This window comes from Bubalus bubalis, chromosome 19 (genome assembly GCF_019923935.1).
Source record: "Bubalus bubalis isolate 160015118507 breed Murrah chromosome 19, NDDB_SH_1, whole genome shotgun sequence".
Classification (NCBI taxonomy): Eukaryota; Metazoa; Chordata; class Mammalia; order Artiodactyla; family Bovidae; genus Bubalus; species Bubalus bubalis.
The window spans coordinates 62301513-62323908 of record NC_059175.1 but is presented as its reverse complement, the minus strand read 5'-3'; the positions used below and the strand labels follow the sequence as shown (position 1 = coordinate 62323908).

Sequence of the window (22396 nt, the reverse complement as noted above, 5' to 3'; positions counted from 1 at the left end):
TGTTTGTCTGTTTGTTTGTTTCAGTTGCGACCCCTGGATCTTTAGCTGTGGCATGAGAACTCTTAGGTGCAGCTTGGGGGAGCTAGTTCTCTGACCAGGGATCAAACTCTGGCTCTCTGCACTGAGAGTGCAGAGTCTTAGTCCCTGGACCATCAAGGAAGTCCCTTGATTCTATTTTGTAATTAGGAGCCAAAATTTTAAAATAATCCCATTAGAAAAGCAAGAAACAGGAAAGATGAATTTGAACTGTGTCCCTTCTGGAATGACCCAGAGGAAGATGTGAAACTCTGGGTAGAGAAACCCTGAATACACAATTTACTTCACCTGCTATTGTAGCTATGCTGTAAAATAGAGGCTACTTAGCACAGCATTTTGCCTGAGTATCCTGGGATGTTTTCTGTAAGAAAAACATTTGATCTCTGGAGACAAGCCTACAGAGGCTTTGCCTCGGAAAGGTGGCTGGATGGGGGGCGGGGCAGGGGGGGATTCTGTCTTTTTCCTCTGGAATTAACTTGCCTTTGAGATGCTTCGCAGCATGCGAGAGCAACAGTATTCAGCAGGGAGCAGGCTGCTGAGTGCAAAGCTACACCCTTAAAACCATCTGCTCTGCACACACATAGGAACCATTAATAAATTGCACATGTGGGTTGGCCTGGACTCGCTGAAACGTGATCAAAGGGAGAGAGATTTACATCAGCTCTCCCTTCCTATTTGCTTTCTGGCTGTCATGAGAGTGAAGAACCCAATTAGAGGTAAAAAAAAAGAAAAAGGAAAAGGAAGAACAAAAATATTACCTCTCTTCCAAAACGCCTGCAAAATGAGAGGAAAAATGCTTTCTTTTCACTACTGCAGGAAAAAACCGAGAGATGAAACTCTTAACGACGTGAAATCTAATGGGAAAATGGATGGATTTTTTTTCCCCCTGAAGTGACTTAGCAGCAGCAGCAGTGAATCTCAAAACAGTTCCATTTCCACCCTCCACCTTTATTTTTCTTCCTTCCCCCCCACAATGTCTGTCCCATTAGTGAGGCCTGCTGGCAGGCCCTGAATAGGATCTGTGATGATCCGCAGGCCTCCCCAGAACAGTGACATACACATGCCTTGAGCAGCTGTGCTCGAGGGGAAGGAGCCATGCAGTAGTTTTCTCCCTCACTGGGGAGTAACATGTGCTGCTGTCCTTGGGACCCCGAGATGTGGCTAGATGGAGGGGAAGGGGACTTCCTGGCCCTGAGACTCCCTGATGGAGCTGGGTTTCTGGGGTGCCCTAGAGTCCCAGCTGTCAGAAGCCATGAGGTTTCAGGGAGAAGGGATGGCGAGGTGGAGACAAGGACGTGCCTCTGTGCTGAGAAGGGCTGGGGGAGGCTGGAAGGACCTCCGGCCATGCAGACAACCTGACTCAGATGCTGAGTGTCTTAAATCAGACAGCCCAGAGGCAGGGCCTGAGACAGGACGTTGTTCAAGGTGTTTGTTGAGGTAGTGCTCTCAGGATAAGGGCAGGAGGAGTCAGGAGAGAGCAAGTCAGGGGAGGAGCCAGGTGAGAATGTGGGCTCCACTGGAGACCAGCTTCAGCCTGATCCCATGGGGAACTCCAGAGCAGGCCTCGTACCGAATGGTTGGTCCCTTTAGAGGCAAGAAGGCTGGCCCTGTATATCATATTTGGTCATGGGGTAGGAGTGGAGCAGCTTCTACTGGGGCAAGGGGAATGCTCAGCACCCAGTGGTGCGTTACCAGCTGTGTTAGTCCATGCAGGCAGCTGGGACAAAATGCATTGGTACATTAGTCCATGCAGGCTGCTGGACAAAGGACCATAGACCAGGGGTGGGGCGAGGAGTGTGCTTAAACAACAGAAATTTATTGACTCACAGTCTGGAGGCCAGAAGTCCAAAGTCAAGGTCCCCAGTGTTCATCATTGCAACACTATTCACAATGGCCAAGACATGGAAGCAACCTAAATGTCCATCGACAGATGAATGGAAAAAGAAGATGTGCTTCGTATACACAATGGAATAGCACACACCCATGAAAATAATAGAATAATGTCATTTGCAGCAACACGAATGGACCTAGAGATGATTATATTAAGCGCAGTAATTCAAACTGAGGACAAATACCATAGGATATCACTCACAGTGGAATCTAAAAAGATGATACAAATGAACTTATTCACAAATCAGAAACAGACTCACAGCCATAGAAAACGAACTTAGGGTTACCAAAAGGGAAAGGTGATGGGGGAGGGATAAATTAGGAGTTTGGAATTAATGGATACACATGACTGTATATAAAACAGATAATCAAGGTCCTACTGTAAAGCACAGAGAACTATATTCAATATCTTATAACAACCTACTATCAAAAAAATGAACGAATCTAAAAAAGAATATTCTTGCTGTGTCTCCTTATGTCATGTTCCCCTAAGTGTCCAAATAAAAGGGGACCTTTCTATAAAGACCCCAGTCATAGTGGGTGAACCATCCTTCTCATGACTTCATTTGAACTTGATTGCAGTCATTAAATTAAAAGACGCTTATTCCTTGGAAGGAAAGTTATGAACAACCTAGATAGCATATTCAGAAGCAGAGACATTACTTTGCCAACAAAGGTCCGTTTAGTCAAGGCTATGGTTTTTCCTGTGGTCATGTATGGATGTGAGAGTTGGACTGTGAAGACAGCTGAGCGCTGAAGAATTGATGCTTTGAACTGTGGTGTTGGAGAAGACTCTTGAGAGTCCCTTGGACTGCAAGGAGATCCAACCAGTCCATTCTGAAGGAGATCAGCCCTGGGATTTCTTTGGAAGGAATGATGCTAAGGCTGAAACTCCAGTACTTTGGCCACCTCATGCGAAGAGTTGACTCATTGGAGAAGTCTCTGATACTGGGAGGGATTGGGGGCAGGAGGAGAAGGGGACGACAGAGGATGAGATGGCTGGATGGCATCACCAACTCGATGGACATGAGTTTGGGTAAAGTCCGGGAGTTGGTGATGGACAGGGAGGCCTGGTGTGCCGTGATTCATGGGGTCGCAAAGAGTCGGACACGACTGAGCGACTGAACTGAACTGAACTGAACCTCTGTTCAGACCCTATTTCCAACAAAGTCACAGTATGAGGTGCTGGGGGCCAGAACATCAACACAAGAATGTTTGGGGTGGTACAACTCAATCCATAACACCAGCCAACACTTTTCAGCAGCTTGGGATGGATGCAGCTACAGGCTGGTCAGAAGAACCTGGGTAGAGCACCGCTGGCCTCCATGCTGCGTAGAACTGAAAAGCAAGCGCCCTTGTGAGGTCATTTTAGTTGTCACCACTGGTTTCTTCTGGCACCTTCTTCTCAAATGCAGCAGCCCCTGGAGGAGATAATTCTCAGAAAGCACTAAAGGCTGCTAAACAGTCGTATCTTAGCACAGATTCCTGTTGGAAAAGCACTTTTCTCCACAAGGAGGCCACGCTACTGAGGAGACGAGTGGAAAAAGTAAGGAGAAGGTGAAAGGCAGGGAAAGGGGGAAAGTTTTTCTGAGTTCTTGGGGCCTCAGGCAGGCTGGGCGGGTGGGATGGGATCGTGGTCAGGGCAGGGGGCCTGACCGAAGATGCAAGCATGCTCCTCCCCTGTTTGAATGGGGACAGCATAGTCTCTGATTGGAAGAAGTGGTGTCATTGTGGAAACAGAACGGTGGAAATGTAGGATCAGCATTAGAAGTGGAAACAGGAAGTATTGGGTTGGCCAAAATGTTCTTTCAAGTCATCTATAATCTGTTACAGAAAAAGAATGAATTTTTTGGCCAACCCAATATGACTGCAGAGGCGTCTGGATCACAAAGGCCCTACTTCTCCATGTTATGGGGGGAGGGGACAGGATTGGGGTACCCCCTGAATTCTCCCCACCGCTGTGGCCTCCCTGCTTCCCTCAGGCCACACGTCCTGTATCCAGTAATCTCAGACCCCAAGGGCAGGACTGAAGGTGTTTACAGAACTCCTTTCCACCCATGCTTAAAGACCAACACACTTTCTGGAAGGCTCTGCACAGGGGACAGTTTGTAAGAATAGGACCCCCTAGACTGTAGCCATTTCTGAGGTTCTGAGGCAGGTTCTTGGGAGGCAAGTGGGTTCTCCCAGCCTCCTGGTGTGGTGTTGGAGAAGGAGATGGCACCCCACTCCAGTATTCTTGCCTGGAAAATCCTATGGACAAAGGGACCTGGTAGGCTACAGTCCATGGGGTCACACAGAGGCGGACATGCCTGAGTGACTTCATTTTCCCGTTGTGTGATGTTGAGGAGGGAGAAACTGCATTGCTCTTTGGAGAATAAAAAGAAGCAGTGCTTCTTTCTGGCTGAAGGCACTTTAGCCTTGAGGGGTGGGGGTTGGTCAGTTCTCAAAGAGTAGAGACACTCGTGGGAGCACCTTTGTCTCTTCCTGTTTTGTGAAAAGGAGGCTGGGGTGGATTGGAGGGACATGGGCTCCGGTGCTGGAAGGCAAGTTAGAGATGACTTTCAGGTGGTATACAGGGTGGATTGCTCTATACGCTGGTTTTAGGGCAACTTTATTTAAAACAGATCAAGTATATGTGTGTTATGCATTATGTATCATAACATCCCAACAAAAGTAACAGGAATGTCTTCATATCATTAAACACCCAGCAGGGCTGCTTTTTCCTGATTGGCTTGTTCATTTCTGTGGTTTTCCTCCGTTTGTTTGAATCAGGATGCAAACACAGTCCTGGCAGGGCATTGGGTGACATCTCTCTTACATCTGCCTTCATTCACAGGTTTTTCTTGCACTTTCTGGCAGATATGTCTGGGTCTTTATTTTGTAGGGTCTCCAGCAGCCCGGATTTAGCTGATTTTTCTCCCTTGTGATATTCATCCCGTCCCTCTGTCTGCTGTTCTTCCTATGAAGTGGTACGTAGATGAATGATCAGATTCGAATTTGGTTTATTTGGCAAGGCTTCTCCTTGGGTGCTGGGGTGAACTTCCTTCCAACTGTGCTTAAGTCGCTCAGTCATGTCGGACTCTTTGCAACGCCATGGACTGTAGCCCGCCAGGCTCTTCTGTCCATGGGGATTCTCCAGGCAAGAATACTGGAGTGGGCTGCTATGCACTCCTCCAGGGGATCTTCCCAACCCAGGGATGGAACCCAGGTCTCCTGCATTGCAGGCGGATTCTTTACCGGCTGAGCTATGAGGGAAGCCCCCTTCCTTCCAAGAGAGGTACACAAAGATCGCTTGGCTCTCTCTGTGGTGCTGAGCACCTTGGATGAGCATGCCCTCCTTTGTTTTGTTTCGCTTTAGAACTCTTGATAAAAATCACTGGCGGGCTGTAGGAGCAATCCCTGACTCACCAAATACATTAATTCATTACAGATTGCAAAATGGTGATGGTCTCTCTTTAGTCTTCTTTTATTTGTTGAATTATTTCTATAAAGAAAATTTCCCTCATTGCCTATTTAATTATCTTCAGAGACAGTTCATTTAGGAAAGGCAGGATAAAGCCTTGTATTTTTTGTTTTTACCTACTGATTTTAATATTAATAATAATTAGTTGCTTCCTAAAGATAACCAAGATTTTTTTCTTTTTAGTATTGTTATGAATTTAAGGACTTGGCCATTCTACGGGTGTACCTCAGATATGCAGATGACACCACCCTTATGGCAGAAAGCCTCTTGATGAAGGTGAAAGAGGAGAGTTAAAAATCTGGCTCACAACTCAACATTCAAAAAATTAAGATCATGGCATCTGATCCCATTACTTCATGGCAAATAGATGAGGAAACAATGGAAACAGTGACAGACTTTATTTTCTTGGGCTCCAAAATCACTGCAGATGGTGACTGCATCCATGAAATTAAAAGACGCTTGCTCCTTGGAATAAAAGCTATGACAAACCTAGACAGTATATTAAAAAGCAGAGTCATTACTCTGCTAACAAAGATCCATCTAGTCAAAGCTATGGTTTTTCCAGTAGTCACGTATGGATGTGAGAGCTGGACCATAAAGAAAGCTAAGCGCCGAAGAATTGATGCTTTTGAACTGTGGTGTTGGAGAAGACTCTTGAGGCTCCCCTGGACTACAAGGAGATTAAACCAGTCAATCCTAAAGGAAATCAATGCTAAATATTCATTGGAGGGACTACTGCTGAAGCTGAAGCTCCAGTACATTGGCCACCTGATGTGAAGAGCTGACTCATTGGAAAAGACCCTGATGCTGGTAGAGATTGAAGTCAGGAGGAGAAGGGAACAACAGAGGATAAGATGGCTGGATGGGATCACTGACTCAATGGACATGAGTTTTAGCAAGCTCTGGGAGATGGTGAAGGACAGGGAAGCCTCGGTGCTGCAATCCACAAGGTGGCAAAGAGTCGGACGTGGCTGAGTGACTGAACAACAACAACATGGGTGTACCACAGTTCATGTGTCTGTCCACCAGCTGATGGACATTTGGGTTGTTTTCACTTGGATCCTAAGCTTACCTTTTTGGTAGATCCTAGCTTACCTTTGATAGTGTAGCTTTCCAGATAGCAAAAAATATTCAAACTCAGTTCATGTATTTCCACTCTAGAAGCCTATTTTCCAAGAAATGTGTGTGTGTGTGTGTGTGTGCACACATGCTCAGTCATGTCCAACTCTTTGCCACCCCATGGACTGTAGCGTGCCAGGCTTCTCTGTCCATTCAGTACTTACTCTTTGAAAAGACTGGTGCTGAAGCTGAAGATCCAATACTTTGGCCACCTGATTTGAAGAGCTGACCCCAATGCTAGGAATGATTGAGGGAAAAAGGAGAAGAGGGTGGCAGAAGATGAGATGGTTAGATAGCATCACTGGCTCATTGGACATGAACTTGAGCAAACTTCAGGAGGCAGTGAAGGAAGGGAAACCTGGTGTGCTGCGGTCCATGGTGCTGCAACGTGTCAGGTATGACTTGGCAACTGAACAACAACAAACAGATTTGTTTATTCAAGCACCTATGCAAACCTTTCAGATTATAGAAGCTTTATAGTGTGTTTTAATATCTGATAAGTCTGACTCACCCTCCTTTCTCACTCATTCCTGTGATTTTTTGAGGGTGTTATGCTTGCTTGTTTGTTATCACAGACGATCTCTATAATCAACTGCTCTGATCCAGAGAGGAAAAACATAATACATTTTACAATTCAGATCACGTTAAATTCATACATGGGCTTGTTGAGAACTCATACTTTTTTGATGGTAAATCTTCCAGCCCAAGAATGTAGAGCGTCTTCCCGTTTGTTTTTCTATCTTTGTGTCTTTTCAGGAGTGTTTTACTGTTTTCCTCGTATGTGTTTCAGATACTTCTTTGTAAGGTTTATGCCTGAAAGATGTACGTCTTCTCTTTTTCACTATCGTTAAGTGTGATCTTTTATATCTTCCTAGTTTTTTGATTATTTTACATGCTGGGTATTTATTTATTTATTTTTGTTAAAAAAATCACCACCTTACTAAATCTTTTATTATCGTGGTAGCTTTCCTTTTGATTCATTTGGGGTTTCCAGATGTGCAATCGTGAAGTTATTTTTTATATTAGCAACTCTAAAAAATGTTTGATATCTGAATGTCTGAGAAAGTATGCCTCTTAGAAACCACTGAATGGCATCAATGCATTTGCCATGCTGGCAATGTGCTGAGGAAAATATCTGCAAGGGAAGAAAACAGAGCTTTTCATGTGCTCAAATTTGTATCTCAAAGTTTTGAAGTTGCAGATGGCATTGCAAAAACGTGTAATTAATGGTCCCTGTCTCTCTCTCCTTTCTCTGAAGCTCTTCCTTCTGTGCCTCCTTGACTCCATTTTCTTGTATATTAGCTCTTTCCAGTGCATATCCTGACATCTTTCTACATTTTAAGGTTCTTGTAGCTACTCTTTACTCTGTGGTTTGTGTCTCCTTCACATTTTATCAGTTTCTGTGGTCTTAATAATATTATATAAAAACATTTCGCAGACTTCCATGGTGGTACAGTGGATAGGAATCCGCCTGCCAATGCAGGGGACGCAGGTTCGATCCCCGGTCTGGGGAGCTTCCACCTGCTGTGGAGCAGCTAGTCCGTGTGTCACGACTGTTGCGCCCACAGATTGCAGCTCCCGGAATCCGAATGCCTAGAGCCTGTGCTCCGCAACAAAAGATGCCACTGCAATGGGAAGCCTGCCCACCACAACTACAGAGTAGCTCCCCTCTCGCAACCAGAGAAAACCCAAGCACAGCAACGAAGACCAGGGCAACCAAAAGTAAAGAAAGGAGACGTTAATTAAAAAAAAAAATCTCACTGTAAATGTTAACGATTTTGTTCTTTGAAGACTGAGTTTTGTGTCTAACATGAAGCACACAGTACCTAGCTTAGTTCCTCCTGAGAGCCTAGATGATAAGAACACAGTACTTCCTCAGTATCCATGGCGGGTAGGAGCGGGTAGGGGAGGTGGTTTCAGGAGCCCGAGGACACCGGCATTCCTGGATGCTCTATTGCCTTGTGTAAAATGGTCCAGCGCAAAGAAGACAGTTGGCTCTCCGTGTGCTTGGGTTTCGCATCTACAGATTCAATGATCCGCTAAGGGCTGACTCGGTGAACATGTCCAGTTAGTGGGCTGCTCCTAAGTGCTGGACTCATTCATTCAGCAAATAGTTACTGAGTTCTGGGCACCATTCAAAATGTTGTGGATGAAGTCTATGACCTCTCAGCCCTCACCAAGCTTACCTTCTAGATCGAAAACAGAAAATAACTGCAAGAAATCAACAAGACATATAGGATCTGTTTTAGCCCTTCTCCCCCAGAAAGTCCAGGTTGAGGGCAGAGTGGGATGACTGCTCCTGTCTGGACTTTGGCTATTACCTGGCACGAAATGGGAAGTCATTGGAGGGAGGTCTTGGGGCAGAGGAATGATGTAACCTGACTCATGTCCTCACCAGATCATGAGAGCCCTGCAAAGTCCACCATTCAGGTTCAAGAAATGGGATAATTTCTACATGTAAAACGGAATCACTTTGCTGCACACTGGAGTCATTGCAAATCAACTATATTTTACTTTTTTTTTCTTTTTTTAAAAAAAGCGAAAAATAAAAAATATTTTTTTCAAAGAAATGGGGTTATTTCCCAATGATCACAGAGAGAGAAGATGATGGGGCAGGATTTGCTCGGGTGTCTTACCTTAAAGTCTTCGTTTTATCTACTAGGGATATTTCCTGCCGAATATACTAGTTGCAAAACTTTTCTTCTTTGTGTCTTTTTTATGCCTCTTTTTAGGCCTGCATTTCTGTTTGATGGAGAGTTAAGCTATGCGGGCTTTGTCTTCTGTCACTCATTCTAACAATATTTATTCACTCCTTGCCGTGTTTGTGGCACCGTAAATTGTACTATGGGAAATAAAAGATGGGGAAGACAAGTCTCAAGTTTATAGACAGGCTATAAAAATAAGAGAAAATTTGTATTTAAATTATTTAAATTGAATGATTTTTACTTTTTTTCAGGGAGAGGAGGACTTACTTGTTTCATTTGCTCACCTAAAAGAACATTACTACTTCTCTTGAAAGAACAGCCTCATCTAAGAACTAGAAACAGACAAACTATGGGATTCCCTCTTCGATTTTAGAGATCTTGACTTCCAGCCTGACTGTTTAGTTAGTGCATTAAAAGATGACTGTCTCTCTCCCCAACCCTAAGCCTGGAAAACCCAACCTGTGATCCGAAGATCCCGCTGTGCCTTTGCTATTTCTCGCCTCATTGCCAGGAATAAAGATTCAGCAGCAATTCCTGCTCAGCTGACAACCCTGCCAGTGACACCTGAGGCAAAGTAAAACCCAGCTCAGCAGTTCCGCTGCCGCTGAGCCTTGTGGCTTACAATTAGTCAAAGCCAGGTGGTTCCTGGGCTGCCTTCTCCTCCCACCCTCCACCCTCCACCCTCACTGGGGTGGGGTGGGGTCTGTGGTGGTTGGCGGAATGTTCAGCATCAGACTCTGCCCTCTCGCTTTGATTCGGGCACGTGACAAGGCTAAATGACAAGTGTTGAGTCAAAGGACTGTTCTGTTTCCCACTGTATCAGTTATTTTCTGATAGGGTTGTTTTCTGATATCAGTTATTTTCAGTTATTTGCTTCCCTGGTGGCTCAGACAGTAAAGTGTCTGCCTGCAATGTGGGAGACCTGGGTTCAATCCCTGGGTCAGGAAGATCCCCTGGAGAAGGAAATGGCAACCCACTCCAGTACTCTTGCCTGGAAAATCCCATGGACAGAGGAGCCTGGTAGGCTACAGTCCATGGGGTCACAAAGAGTCAGACACTACTGAGCAACTTCACTTTCATTTCCTTTCCTCAGTTATTTTCAGGACTTGAGTCCATCAGTCAAACCTTTGGCTTCTTGCTAGAGACTCAGGAAAACGTTATGTTTTAGGAAAACCAGCTCTGGACACAGACTGAGAACTTAAGGATTTGGCAGCTACCTCTGTTTCAATCCACCTATGGACTGGAGGAGAAAGGATTCATAAACTCATCTGATTTTCTAAATGATTTCTATGAACTTTATTTGGGTCTTGCTGAGTCCTTCCCTGGTAGCTCAGCTGGGAAAGAATCTGCCTGCAATCCAGGAGACCCCGATTCGATTCCTGGATTGGGAAGATCCCTTGGAGAAGGACATGGCAACCCACTCCACAACCCACTCCAGTATCCTTGCCTGGAGAATCCCCATGGACAGAGGAGCTTCGCAGGGTACAGTCCATGGAGTTGCAAAGAGTCGGACATTCCTGAGAGACTAAGTGCCGAGTCCACAATGGGAAACCAACAGAGCTGTAGTAACTACAGTGGGTGGTGAAGCTTTTAAAATATCCCAGTTTAGAAAGCCTGTCCATGTTCTGCAGGGAGGCCTGGTGCACTGCAGTCTATGGAGTTGCAAAAAGTCGGACACGACTTAGCAACTCAACAACACCCACTTTCTGTTGGAGTTGCCTTCCTGCTCTGTGTGAATACTAACAATCTTTCTAGCTCTACAGATTAGAATAAATCCATGATTCATTCTGGAAATAAAGAACAACCTCCATCTTAGCTAACTTGATCTCAGATAATGCTAACTTGACATTCTGTTAAGCCAGTGGATTCCCTCACTGGGTTCTTATAGCTATTCTTTAATGCTCTATAGCCCTGGAACAGTTATCCTTTGCTTATTATAGTTTCGTCTTACCTGGCGATGCCATCCATCCATTCACCCATCCTTCTATCCACCCATTCATTCAAAAAATAAATGTTTATTTATTCAAAGCCTGTTATATGCCAGGTGCTATGAAACCCAGCACCAGTCCTTCCACTTTGGGAGGCTGATGGTTCACTGGCTTCACATTTATGCCTTTTGTTTTTCTGAGTGCTTTTGCTGTGAAAATTTACAAAAGGGAACACTTCCAGAAAACTATGATTACTTTGGGTTCAATCCCAGGGTTGGGAAGATCCTCTGGAGAAGGAAAGGCAACCAGCTCCAGTAATCTTGCCAGGGAAAACCCATAGACAGAGGAGCCTGGAGGGCTGCAGTCCATGGGGTAATAAAGAGTTGGATACAACTTAGCAACTAAACCACCACCACCATGGTTACTTTGCTGAGCAAGTTTCTATATACTAAATGTTCTTCAAGATTCAGTATTAGAAATCACTATGATGAGGAAGTCTTGATTTATTTGTATGGAAAAATTCACTTAGTAACAGAACATGCCCCCCACCTCCCACACAAAGAATTGAAAAGGTAGAAATGAATTGAAGGAAAATTGCTGTTCATTTCTTTCTTTAAAAATAAGCTGTTTGGACAAGTTCCTTTGGGCTACAAAAATACACAATATTGGTGTCAGTCTTCTGAAAGAAGACTCAGAATATGCCTGTTGTATAAGCTAGCTGAAAATTTCTACCGAGAATAAAGTATTTGAAACAGGCAGAATTTAACCTGCCAAATAGTTTTGCACTAATTATGAAAAAAATAAAACCCTTTTCAAGTCAGCAGTAATCGAATTTAAATAAGGATATATCAAAGAGTATACAAGCATAAAAACCTAGTTTTTTTCCCCCCCAATTTATCACTTTACTTTGGCACTAAAAATGTATTTTTACTGGATTTCCCTGATGGTCCAGTGGTTAGAATCTGCCTGCGAATGCAGGGGACATGGGTTGTATCCCTGGCCTAGGGAGATCCTGCATGCTATGGGGCAGCTAAGCCCATGTGCCACAACTACCAAAGCCCGAGTTCCCTAGAGTCTGTGCTCCGCAGTAAGAGAAGTCACCGTAGTGAGAAGCCCGCAAACCGCAACTAGAGAGCAGCCCCTGCTCCCCACAGCAGGAGAAAGCCCGTGTGCCCAGCAAAGACCCACTGCAGCCTAACTAAGCAAATAAATAAGTTTTTAAAATGTATTTTTACTGTCAATTCCCATTTTGGTTAAATTTTTGTGTGTGTACAAAATGTGTACTCAAATGAAAGTGATAGCGTATTAATAGATCGTGGTACTAGAAGGACACTGAGGCTGGGAATAGAGTTCAGTGGTTAGTCTATTTACTACAACATCTGTTCCAATGAGAAGAGCTCTGGTTCTACCCCAAACTGTCAGGCACTTTCAGATTTCTTTGTTCCTATGTGTGTGATAGAAGAAAGAACTAAGTGTAGGGAGAGGTAAAAATATCATATTTCACATCATATCATCTCTGAAATCAAGATGTTTCTGACATTTGACATGTCTTAGTTTGATGAAATGCAGTTACCAAGAGACTGGGATGTAGGAGTCTTTTATTTTGCTTTTATTTTTTAACATCAAAATCATTTTGTATTGGGTACAGCCGATTAACAATGTTGTGATAGTTTCGGGTGAACAGCAAGGGGACTCAGCCATACGTGTACATGCATCCAGGAGTCTTTATGCTGGTCTGTTGGTCTACTATGGACACATCTGTTTCAGTTTGCAAAATCCACTGTCCCTAGTAGAATGCGTGACACACACATAGCAGACTATCAAATATTTATTACTGAAGACACATATTGAAGAAATAGAGCTGAAGAATACTGAATGACCAGTAACTTTATGAAATAGTGTCAGCTAATTTAATCAGGGAAGATGAAGGGCCCCTTTCAAGATTAGATTGTCTCATTCAAATATTTTTTATCCATGATGGCCTCTGCATTGAACAAAGGTATCCATGAAAATGTTTCCAAGCTCTTTTAACTCTGAACGTCTTGGAGCTACTGCTGTTGAGCTTTCAGAGGATTCCCAGGGGTGATGACTCCTGAGAAGCTCACTGGTTCCCTGGACCACGGACAGTGAGAACATGCCTTGGATTCTCCCAAATCCAAGGATGGAGATAAATCCCAGGGGTCTTCAGGTTGCTGCCCCCGACAAATATTCTTTGAGTGCCTTCCACGGGTATGGGGGACATGGTGGCAGGCAAGGCAGAAGTATCTGCTCTGATGGAACAGACATTCCAGACAACAGGCATCCTGCACGTAAAAGCCTAAGTGCAACGCCCAGGATTCAGTTAGTGTGCCGTGTCCATTTCCTTTCCTTCCGGGTAGAGTTCACCAGCTAGCCATAGCAGTGAGGCCCTGCAGCTTCCCATCCACACCCTCAGCTGGCTCTTCAATCCCCTGGCGTTGTCTTCTTGCAGCAAAACTTTTGCCTCGGTGCACTAAGAAAGGCATGTGGTTGCTAAGAACAGGAGCACGGCTGGAAGGAGCCGCGGCAGATGCCCGTGCATGTTAGAGTCTAAGAAAGTGTTCTCAATCCTTTAAGAAAACCATTACTTGGCTCACTGCAAGCTAATTGCATTTGTTCAGTCATTGTGAAAATGGATGCAGATGGGATGTGGAAGCTGAGAGATACCCCACTGTTAAATCAGAAATAAAGCCACAAGCTCAAGAGAGACTGTAGCCTGGGATATAAGGTTTTCACCAAGAAGTGGGAAATTGCTCAGTAAATTTCTCTTTTCTGCTTAAGTAACTCTTTTAATTAATTTTTACTGACCTATTCCTCCTTTAATACAAAAGGTGTGAACATAGAAACTTGAGGGCTTGCTGACAGCATCTTCCAGAGTCACAAAGCTCTGGAAGCTTTGTTCTGTCTTTTGCAAGTCCAGAACAAAGTTTTGCTGCTTTGGGATCTGCAAGTTTGATGATGAACTGCAATGGAAATAATGTTGCCTTATTATCTTCTTATTTCTATGTTGGTGTGAACTTACTTTTAAAATAAAATGCCATGATGGGGCTCTTAACTCCAAAATGAGAATCAGATTGTAATGGGAAGAAGTATACAGCCTTATGACAAAACCGTGTCTGATCTATTTAAAGATGACAAGTTAACACTCCCACACAGTTCTTCTATCACTGAAAGCTGTTCTTTCTATTGGTTTAATTAAATGACGCTTATTGTTCTCTTTTAACTAGTAATTAAACACAAAGTGTAGTGTCATTTAGTACCTGGCTTCCATGTAGCTGTTGTTATTGTTGTTTAAAGTCACTGAGTCGTGTCCAACTCTTTTGCGACCCCAACCTGCAAGACTCCTCTGTACATGGGAGTTTCCAGGCAAGATGCTGAAGTGGGTAGCCATCTCCTTCACCAGGGGATCTTCCGGTGCCAGGGATTGAACCCGAGTTTCCTGCATTGGCAGGTGGATTCTTTACCACTGAGCTAACAGGGAAGCCCTTCCATGTGGTAGAAATTCTAATTGGTCTCAGAATTTGGGGAGAAATGTTAATCGTGATTATTAGGGGAGTGAAATCTTCTGGAAAGCTGTTGTTCCCTAACCTTATCATCCGTATGGAAAGTTATGGGTAGCCTGAAGAAGCATGTCCAATAGAAGGTCTATTTTATTATCTGAAGTTTCCCAGTCTCTGGAACACACAAGCATGTGGAGCCCATTAGAGTTGGACAGGGTTCTTAGCATGTAGCTGGGAAGATATAACGATGAGAGTCAGACATCTGGGAAGAGAACCCCCAGCCCAACCCCCCAGTTGGCTGGTCAACCCATTGGTTAGTCAACCGTGTAGGTGAAGCAACTTACTCAAGTTTACAGTTAGTCAGAACAGCACCAGATTAAAAACCTAGGTCTCCCAAACTGGCCAAATCTGCTTCCACCTTTTTGGAGGAACATTATAGTCACTTCTCTTAAATATCCTGCAAAGCTAGTGATGAATGAATGCTTGGACGTCTTATGAAACACCTAGGTTTCTTTGCGGGACAGCTTTTAGGAATTATACATTCCATCGCCAATGATTTGGTTTCTGGCTCCAAATGGAAACCAAGGCAGATGCCAAGATTCTTATGTTAGGATTGGGGATAAATGGGTTCTCACAGCTTCCTTACAGTGCCAGGACCTTCCATCAAGGAAAAAAATCTTTTCTATGATCACATCAAACGATAAACATGGGAGTGCAGAGACTTCAATATGATGTTTTCACTTCCTTTGGACATATACCCAGAAGTGGGATTGCTGGATCATATGGCAGTTCTAGTTCTAATTTTGAGAGCAATATGGAGAAAAGCATATATTTCTGCTTTATTGACTATGCCAAAGCCTTTGACTGTGTGGATCACAATAAACTGTGGAAAATTCTGTAGGAGATGGGAATACCAGACCACCTGATCTGCCTCTTGAGAAATTTGTCTGCAGGTCAGGAAGCAACAGTTAGAACTGGACATGGAACAACAGACTGGTTCCAAATAGGAAAAGGAGTACGTCAAGGCTGTATATTGTCACCCTGTTTATTTAACTTCTATGCAGAGTACATCATGAGAAATGCTGGGCTGGAAGAAACACAAGCTGGAATCAAGATTGCCGGGAGAAATATCAGTAACCTCAGATATGCAGATGACACCACCCTTATGGCAGAAAGTGAAGAGGAACTCAAAAGCCTCTTGATGAAGGTGAAAGTGGAGAGTGAAAAAGTTGGCTTAAAGCTCAACATTCAGAAAATGAAGATCATGGCATCTGGTCCCACCACTTCATGGAAAATAGATGGGGAAACAGTGGAAACAGTGTCAGACTTTATTTTTCTGGGCTCCAAAATCACTGCAGATGGTGACTGCAGCCATGAAATTAAAAGACGCTTACTCCTTGGAAGGAAAGGTATGACCAACCTAGATAGCGTATTCAAAAGCAGAGACATTACTTTGGCAACAAAGGTCCGTCTAGTCAAGGCTATGGTTTTTCCTGTGGTCATGTATGGATGTGAGAGTTGGACTGTGAAGAAGGCTGAGCGCAGAAGAATTGATGCTTTTGAACTGTGGTGTTGGAGAAGACTCTCGAGAGTCCCTTGGACTGCAAGGAGATCCAACCAGTCCATTCTGAAGGAGATCAGCCCTGGGATTTCTTTGGAAGGAATGATGCTAAAGCTGAAACTCCAGTACTTTGGCCACCTCGTGCGAAGAATTGACTCATTGGAAAAGACTGTGATGCTGGGAGGGATTGGGGGCAAGAGGAGAAGGGGACGACAGAGGATGAGATGGCTGGATGGCATCACTGACTCGATGGACGTGAGTCTGAGTGAACTCCGGGAGTTGGTGATGGACAGGGAGGCCTGGCGTGCTGCGATTCATGGGGTCGCAAAGAGTCGGACACGACTGAGTGACTGATCTGAGGGGATATTATGCTAGGTGAAATAAACCAGACAGAGAAAGACAAGTACTGTATGATTTCACTTATGTGTGGAATATAAAAATGCTGAACTCATGAAAACAGAACTGAATGGTGACTACTAGAGGCTGGAGGATGACAGAAATGGAGAGATGTTGGTCAAAAGGTGCAAATTTCTGCTTAGAAGATGAATAAGCTCTGGGGATCTCATGTACTGCCCTACCACATACTTGAAAGTTACTGAGACAGTAGATCTTAAAAGTTCTCATCACAGGAAAAAAGAAATGGCAATTATGTGACATGATGGAGGTATTAGCTGATGCCATGCTAGTGATCACATTGCAGTATCAATGTGATACTGTATCACATTGTATCAAATCAACACATTACACACCCAAAACTTACACAATGTTTTACCTCAATTACATTTCAATAAAACTGGGACAATAGAAGGAAAAAAGGCTCTGTAACAATTCATAGTAGCATCTGAAAGTATTAAGACAGAGGCTCCTGTGTCTGGGGTAACTAACTGTCTTGGTTTGCCTAAGATTGAGGAATTTCTCAGGAAGTTGGCACTTCTCAGTGCTAAAACTGGGAAAATTCTGGCCAGCCTGGGAGGAGATGCCCAGTGTATCTGTGACAGAAAGGAAATGTATACCCTTCCTCGCTGATATACACACATGCACACACACACAGACTTCATAGATCTGAACTTGAAATATTAGCCATTTTATTAGCATCCTGGATACTCTATCAGAAAAAAAGATAAAAAGCCATGCCAGTAGTGCTTACTCAAATATAGTTAATGTTCCTAAAACCTGTCAGACTTTCTGTAAGAAGTGTGGCAAGCACAGGTGCCACAGAGCAGGCAGGGCAAGGCTTCTCTGTATGCCCAGGGAAAGCAGTGTTATGACAAGAGGCGGAGTGTCTAGGGCAACAGACTAAGGCAGTTTTCCAGACAAGGGCTACAATTACTGAGAAGATTGTGCTGAGACTTGAATGCTTTGAGCCCAGCTGCAGATCTCAGAGAATGCTGGCTATTGAGAGAGGCAAGCGTTTCGAACTGGGAAGAGATGAGAACGACAGGGTCAAGTGGTCCAGTTTTCAGCTTCGCATCTTGTTTCCTCCCAAAGACAACAAAATCTTGAGATTATGCTTTTTGTAGAAAAGATAAAAGGATGGTAAAGATATTTTGGTTGAAATCATATTCAAAGTTTGCAAATATATAACTGTCTCTTCTCTGTATTGTCACGTGGAAAAGATGATGGTTTTTGACCGCATGTAACACACAGCACCAAAGTTTCTGAAAGTGAAAGTGAGTCGCACAGTCATGTCTGGCTCTTTGCTATCTCGTGGACTGTAGCCCATCAGGCTCCATTGTCCATGGAATTCTCCAGGCAAGAGTACTGGAGAGGATTGCCATTTCCTTTTCCAGGGGGTCCTCCCGACCCAGGGATCAAACCCCAGTCTTCTGCATTGCAGGCAGATTCTTTACCAACTGAGCTACTAGGGAAGCCCTAAAGTTTCTGAAGTGAAATGGAAGTCATATCATTATTTCTGCTTTTCAGAGTTTTAATGATTCAGTAAAGGGCAATGACAGATTCTCCAAGTCTCAGCACATCGAAAAATTCTTTCTTCCTGAGTAGCAAAGCCCATCTGTTTTTAAACTGTGAGGGAGCTGCTGACACTTTATTAAGCTGATGTTTTGCTTAAATCGCAGTTATTTAAAGTGACACTTCCCTCCACTGCTGCCTCCCAAAGTGCAGTAACCATAGCTACTTCTTATTTGGGAAATTGCATGCGACTCTTCCTCCTTGATTAATACACAGAGTCAATATTTTTGCTTTATTTTAAAGCATCACAGCATGTGGTTGTTTTCTTGGATATTCACTTTTTTCCTTTATTTCCCCTGTCCTCTCCTGCTGTAAGAGTAGGTACACTGACTATTCTATTTCTAGCAGGAAGAAACCCCATGGGGGTTTTGTTTAAATATTTATTTATTTGGTTGCATTGACTCCTAATTGCAGCACGTGGGATTTTGTTTGTATCATGTGGGATCTTTCGTTGTGGCACACGGACCATGGCATGTCGATCTTATAGGGATTGAACCCACAAACTCTGCATTACAAGGTGAATTCTTAACCATCGGACCATCAGTTCCTAGTTGTGGCTCAGTCCTGTCTGACTCCTTGAAGCCTGATGGACTGTAGCCTGCCAGGCTCCTCTGTCCATGGGATTTCCCCAGGCAAGAATACTGGAGTGGGTTGCCATTTCCTCCACCAGGGGATCTTCTTGACCCAGGGATCGAAACCTCATCTCCTGCGTCTCCTGCAATGGCAGGCAGATTCTTTACAACTGAACCACCTGGGAAGTCCACTGGACCACCAGGGAAGTTTTGAAACCCATGTTTGAAGGAAATCTTTTTTTGCTGGTTATTTGAAAATTTCTGATCACAGCCCACAGCATCTGTGGACATATGTGTTGTTGCAAGTCTCAGAATGATACGTAGCAAGGGAAACTGGATTTGATTTCTGGACTTTTTAGTGAAGAATACTCCTTCCTGAAATTTCAGCTCCCTTCCCCCTTTTTTTTTTTCTAACTTCCTGGTTTTCCTGCAGACCAGTCTACCTTGATCTGGGCTGTCACTTGAATCCTCTTCTTCCCTCCCTATGGAGACAAACAATTCATACACAGTGCTTTTACATGAGAGGTGCTTTAAATGTCATGATGGGTTTGAGCTTCTGAATCTCAAAGGAATATCTGTTAGAAACATTTTCCAAGGAATTATTGGATTCTAGACTTGGAGTCTCAGTTTGGTGTTCTTAGTACTTATTCATGTGTTTTTATTTTACATACTTTCTGGGTTGACTTCTAGCCACTATATTTAGAAGGAAAAAAAAGAGAGATAAGTACAGTGGAGTGGCTTGAGAAGATCAGAGAGCTTTCTCTGCATTTCTGAACGTATGAAGACTTTGCTTCTCTCTCTTGAGCTTTATTATTCCTTTTCATTTATCTACTAGTCAAAACCCCATTCTTTGTGCTGGTCAGGGGTATCTTAACCCAAGTGGTGATTAGGGATGGTAAGGATAAGAGGATGAACAGGAAGGACGTGAAGGCAGAACTCTGGGAATCTGGGCATGTGAAAGGGGAGACTCGGGGGTTGGGACAGAACCCAGGAAATCCCATGGTGCTGGGGACACAGATATCCAAGAGAAGGAAATTCCTGTTGCACTGAGTTAAATTCCCTGAGTGTGTCTGGGGTGTCAGAGTGCATGTGAGCTAGGTATTAGAATTCAGTAGTACAAGGGAGCAGGCAAGACTGTCACCTGGAGAAACCAGGAGTCAGCAAAGTGAAAAGCCCCCAGAGTAACACAGCTTATCGAGCTGAAAAGGAACACAACCTGAAAGTTGAGACTTGTGTTTTATTTGGCAGACACAGCTGAGGACCTAAGACTGAGACACAGCGTCTCAGACAGCTCTGAGGGACTGCTCTGAAAGAGGCAAGGGGTGGGGGCAGGATATACAGGAGTTTTTGCAGCAAAGGTCAGGAAGTTGGAATGTCAAAGGATTACTGCTAAAGAAAATCAGACGTCTCTAGTTTAGGAATTTAGTGCTTTTCTATGTATGGGAAGATGCAAGAGTCTGGGCTCACTGAAATCATTCCTTTGATCTACATCTCAGTTACCTGGGGTCAGTATCCTGTTTTCTCATCCTGAGTCTTCTCAGGGTGCACCTTTTGGGGTGGCTGCTGGTGTTGACTTCTAGGTGGTGGGCATCCTGTTTTCATCCTGAGTCCCCTCTGGGCTCCCTGTTGGGGAGGTTGTGGCGTGATGGCTTGATGATGACCAATGACCAGATAGAGTAGCCCCTGCCTCATACTAGATTCCAACTCCCAGACACAAGTGTTTTCAATTCTTTTGCTAATTTCTTCTGATATTGCCCTCTGGGCCCCTGAGTGGTTTAGATGGTAAAGAATCTGCCTGCAGTGCATGAGACCCAGGTTCGATCCCTGGGTTGGGAAGATCCCCTGCAGAATGGAAGGGCTACCCACTCTGGTATTCTTGCCTGGAGAATTCCATGGACAGAAGAACCTGGCAGGCTACACTCCATGGGGCCACAAAGACTCAGACATGACTGAACAACTAACAGTTTCACTTTGGGGCTTCCCAGGTGGTGCTAATGGTAAAGAATTTGCCTGCTAATGCAGGAGATGCAAGAGACACAGGTTCCATCCCTTGGTAGGGAGGATCCCCTGGAGTAGGAAATGGCAACCCACTTCAGTATTCTTGCCTGGAGAATTCTATGGGCCGAGGAGTCTACAGTCAGTGGGGACCTCGAAGAGATGGACACAACTGAGCAACTAACACTTACTTACTCATTACTACAATATGCTGATGCTATTACTGATTTTTCAGATTTGGATATCATTTGATTTTTCACTACAAAAAAGGAATTAGCTCTTATTTATGACTTCTTGGTTCAGATGGTAAAGCGTCTGCCTGCAATGCGGGAGACCCAGGTTTGATCCCTGGGTTGGGAAGATCCCCTGGAGAAGGAAATGGCAACCCACTCCAGTACACTTGCCTAGAAAATTCCATGGATGGAGGAGCCTGGTGGGCTACAGTCCATGGGGTCACGAAGAGTTAGACACGACAGCGACTTCACGACTTCACGATGCCTTCTTGGTTAGCACTCACCTTCCTTCTGTTATCTTTTAACCTCATCATGCAAGTTTTTCTTCCTACTATCATATTTTTATTTTCCAAGAGATGATTTTTGTGCTTCATTTGTTCCTTTTTTAATTATCTCCTGTTCTTGTTTAGTGTATGTGCTGTCTTATAACTTTGAAGATATAATTTCTTTTTTTCTTGCTTCTGTTTCTTCTGATTATAAGTATTGTTTCTGTCTCCTCAGAGCCTTTTTTCTTTTCTCTTCTTTTTTACTTCTTTTTTTTCCCTTTTCTTTTTGGTACGCAGAGCTTCTAATCAACTTTTTAATCCTCACTCATAATATGAACCTAGTCAAAAATTAGCAGGCTTTGAAGTAAAGCATTTTATATAAAAAATAGTAGATGTTTTCTTTGGAGCTGCTTGGTCTCCTAAAGGGGACATCTGGCACTTGCCTGTCGGAAGGGTAGACATTTGCTAACAATATTTTCAAACTCAGATGGCTGGAAGGGGCCAGGGTTCATCCTGTAGTTTCCAGAACTTGGCTGACTTTCTCAGTTTTTAGCATGGTCCTTGTCCAAGGTTGAGCTGGGTTTTGCTGAGTTCAGAATCTGTTTAGTTCAACTTCTCCACAGAGTTTTCTGCTGGGGAACGAGGGAGGAACTGCTCCCAACCTGTGCTCGTTCAGTCTTTCAGCCAGCTCTGTTAGGTTCTACACGCCCACCTGCTCTCAGAGGCACCAGATCTTTGCAGCATGAATTTGCCTGCTTAGGATTTTGCCATTGTTAGCTTAGATTCTAGCTTTATCTGGACTAAATGTTAACTGCTAACATTTTATTACTGCACCCCTCTCCCATTCCATCTGTCCTTTGGATTTCTGCCTTCTTTTTTTTTTTTTTTTTAACCACTATTACTTTAGGGGAAACTTCAGGAAGGAGGGTGATAAATGCTTATGTCAAAAATGTTGTGTTTAACTAGAAACTCTCTTTAAGAAATATCTCTTTGTCAACTGATTCACTTTGCTGTACACATGAAACCAATACATCATTGTAAGCTAATATTTCTCCAGTAAAAATGCTTAAAAATAATAAGATTAAAGGAAAAAAAATACACTTTGTCTCTCTCTGTGCCGCATTCTGGATAATTTGTTTAGC

General features: G+C 43.8%; 1 pseudogene; it reads left to right on the top strand.

The window, feature by feature from the left end:
• The window catches only part of LOC102402164, a 61578-nt pseudogene extending 43818 nt beyond the window's left edge, over positions 1-17760 (top strand).
• Positions 17761-22396: the final 4636 nt, after the last annotated feature.